We start from the raw sequence: 4,407 nt of genomic DNA on the forward strand, positions 1-4,407 counted from the left end.
TTCTACTTCTCTCTCTGAATTTACAACAATGACGAGGCAGCAACAGCTGACCATTAGGAGGCTGGAAAGCTGGGCCAGGACAACTGGTTTTCAGTTCTCACCTGAAGAGACTGCATGCGTCAATGCTAACTGCGCAAGTCGAAGTTTTAACCGACCAGTGCCAACAGTGGGAGACAATATTTTACATTTTCAAGAAACTGTGCACTTTTTTGGCTTATTATTTGACTCAAAATTAACTTGGCTGCTGCACCTCAAAGACTTACCAACAAAAGGCTTCCAGTCATTGATTATTTTCAAATGCCTTAGTGGAAAAACATGGGGAGCAGACAGGTCCCATCTCCTGCAGTTTTACAAGGGACATTTGTCCGATCATGTCTAGATTACAGTGGCATGGTCTATGGGTCAGCCCATTTCCCAGCTCAAGATGTCAGACACTGTCTACCATGAGGGCATTCAGATATAGACTCGAGCCTTTCGGACCAGCCCAGTTCTGTGTGCAGACGCTGGTGAACACCACTCTGGATTCAGTGACATATCCTTTTGGCTTGGCACTGAAAATCTCAATGTCACCTCACTCATTGGTATTTAGTGCAGTGGTCCAAACCACCTTTGAACATCTGTTCAGGAGTCAGTCCTATTTGACCATGTCATTTGAGATATGTGCTACTGACTGTCTCAAGGATCCAGATCTATTAGAATTCCTAATACACAGCCAAGGATGAAACACATTGCCACCTTGGTATCTTCAGACCTAAAGTGTTTTCATGCTTGACACAGTAGAAGAAAACTTTTATTCCAGATTATGTTTTTACAACTTTGTTTTCCTCTATTTTAAATATGTACCACAGTTTTACCATTGTTTATATGGATGAATCCCAGCAAGAGAATGTCCTTGGTTATTCTGGTGTCTGATAGGGTTTTGAAAGAGTATCTCCTGGAATAATTTACAAATTATGATGCGGAATTATGTGGCATTCTGAAGGCTTTGGAGAGGATTCACAAGCATCACCGTACAAGGTTGCCTGTCTGTTCCGACTTGCTTAGTGAACTACTCCACCAAATGTAGCCAGAAGAGCTACTGATTCAGCTCATCCACGACTCCTTACATAGGCTCCAACACCATGGCAAGGATGTGATCTTTTGCTGGGTACCTTGCCACATCAGGATACAGGGCAATGACAAGGCCGACAAAGCTGCCCTGGAAGCATGTCAGGATGGTGCTCTTTGTCAATATCCCATCCCATTGCACGCCATCACCTCATTTTCTGACAGATGCATCATGTATCAGTGGAAGACTGAATGGATGCAGGTGACAAAACAATCCACAGTCGCTCAAATCCACCACACACGCATTTCAGACTTCATGTCAGCCACACCGCTGGAAGGATGTTCTGCTTACCAGACTGCACTCTCGACATAGCCCTTTAACATGTGGCTTACTCCTCCGGTGGGAGGATTCACCACTCTGTGAAGTTTGGTATGTGCCACTTTCAATTCAGCCTATTTTGGCAATGTGTGTCCTCAGTCTCAATCGATATCTGCCCATCATCCTCACCAATACTAATTGTAGTGTTACAAGAGTGCTGAAATTTTGTGAACTGTCAGGCCTCATCCCTAAATTGGTGGGACAGCCTTTGTCCCCACCCGTGTGACTGGCATGCTGACTTTTTGTCAGGGTGCTGATGAGCATGATGTTAAGCACCCCTCACCTCAAATAATAATAATAATAATAATAATAATAATAATAATAATAATAATAATAACAAACTACTGGCAGTAACAAATCAACAACTCAACCAATTACTAACGATAACAGAAGTATTCAGCAATGATATAAATATGGCTTTTGGAACAGACAAATGTAAGACAAATAGCATAGTCAAGGGAAAAAACATTTAACAGGAAGATAACTTATTGGATAACCACAGCGACTGCACAGAAGCGATGGAAAGAACAGATGCCTATAAATATCTAGGATGCAGACAAAAAAGGAATAGATAATACAAATATTAAAGAAAAACTAAAAGAAAGATATAGACAAAGACTAACAAAAATACTGAAAACAGGATTGACAGCAAGAAACAAGACAAAAGCTATAAATACTTATGCTATACCAATATTGACCTACTCATTTGGAATAGTGAAATGGAGTAACACAGACCTAGAAGCACTCAATACACTTACACGATCACAATGCCACAAATATAGAATACAGCACATACATTCAGCAACAGAAAGATTCACATTAAGCAGACAGGAAGGAGGAAGGGGATTTATCGACATAAAAAACCTACATTGTGGACAGGTAGACAATTTAAGAAAATTCTTTATAGAACGAGCAGAAACTAGCAAAATACACAAAGCAATCACTCATATAAATACATCGGCTACACAATTGAAATTCTACAACCCTTTAGATCACATATCAACAGATACGGAGAAAATAAATTGGAAAAAGAAAACACTACATGGCAAGCACCCATATCATCTAACACAGCCACACATCGAACAAGACGCATCCAACACATTGCTAAGGAAAGGCAATATATACAGTGAGACGGAAGGATTCATGATTGCAATACAGGATCAAACAAACACCAGATATTACAGCAAGCATATTATTAAAGATCCCAATACCACAACAGATAAATGCAGACTTTGCAAACAAAAAATAGAAACAGTAGACCACATCACAAGCGAATGTACAATACTAGCAAATACAGAATACCCCAGAAGACATGGCAATGTAGCAAAAATAATACATCAACAACTTGCCATACAACATAAACTAATAAAACAACACGTTCCCACATACAAGTATGCACCACAAAATGTACTGGAGAACGATGAATACAAATTATACTGGAACAGAACCATTATAGCAGATAAAACACCACCATTTAACAAACCTGACATCATACTCACCAATAAAAAGAAGAAATTAACACAACTAATCGAAATATCCATACCCAATACAACAAATATACAGAAGAAAACAGGAGAAAAAATTGAAAAATTCATCCAACTGGCTGAGGAAGTCAAGGACATGTGGCATCAGGATAAAGTTGACATTATACCAATTACACTATCAACTACAGGAGTCACACCATACAATATCCACCAGTATATCAACGCAATGCAGCTACATCCAATCATATATATACAACTACAGAAAAATGGTTCAAATGGCTCTGAGCACTATGGGACTTAACATCTATGGTCATCAGTCCCTTAGAACTACTTAAACCTAACTAACCTAAGGACATCACACAACACGCAGTCATCACGAGGAGGAGAAAATCCCTGACCCCGCCGGGAATCGAACCCGGGAATCTGGGCGTGGGAAGCAAGAATGCTACCGCACGACCACGAGCTGCGGACACAACTACAGAAGTCTAATTATTGATACATGTTCAATTACCCGAAAGTTCCTAAATGCAATGTAACATGTACCGTACAGTTAAAAGGAAGTCACGCTTGATCAACGTCACTTACCATTTTTAACCAGACATAATGTCTGAGAAAGGAAAGAAATAATAATAACAATAATAATAATAATAATAATAATAATAATAATAATAATAATAATAATAATAATAACCACCACCAGTTGCCCACCTGGCCTTAATCTACACTAATTTCTTTGGTCTCGGCATTTCTTCACAACAATTATTCCTTTCTGCACTCCCTTCTGAGTTTTCTACCTCTTTCATTTTCGGAAATATCTTTTTTGCTTTCCCCTCACCTCTTTAATCACATACAATGCCCTTAGGTTTTTGCTCTTATTAACTCATGTATGATATTTTAGCAGTTATCTCTGTCTTGCATATAACCTATCTCCCACCTTTAAACTCCCAGGTTATCAAATCTCGTCCAGTGCTGTCTTAAACAATCACTCATCCCTTCGCATCCTGTCCGGTAAGTCTCCTTGATCCATGGTTCTGGGCAACTTTCCCAAACTCTACCCCTTTTCCTAAAGCTCACCACTCCTTTCCATTCATCCCTCGTCATTTCCCTTGAACCCTTCTGACAGAAGGAGCCATTGGCTATGAAAACTAGCAAATTGTAATACATTTTTATAAGTGTGTTCTCCTGCCACCATTTGGTGAGTAGATTTTTTTATGTATCCAATTTCTTATATTTTCATGTATTACTAATGTTGTACACACTTATTTGCTTACTAAAATATATCTATGTGACTGTTGTTAATTTTTGAACTAAAATGTACACTGAAACAGCAACTTAATGTGATTCTCAGTGGCTGTTGTGGAAAAAGAATAACTAAAAGGTTTCTGACAACATATTTATTATCATTTTGCAGTCTTTGTACTTTTCACATTTCACGATCTATAGTACAACAATACAAACACTTAAACATTTTTTTTTCTTTTTTTCTTTTTAGTTGAA

The sequence above is a fragment of the Schistocerca gregaria genome, chromosome 8 (genome assembly GCF_023897955.1).
Source record: "Schistocerca gregaria isolate iqSchGreg1 chromosome 8, iqSchGreg1.2, whole genome shotgun sequence".
NCBI classification, from domain to species: Eukaryota; Metazoa; Arthropoda; class Insecta; order Orthoptera; family Acrididae; genus Schistocerca; species Schistocerca gregaria.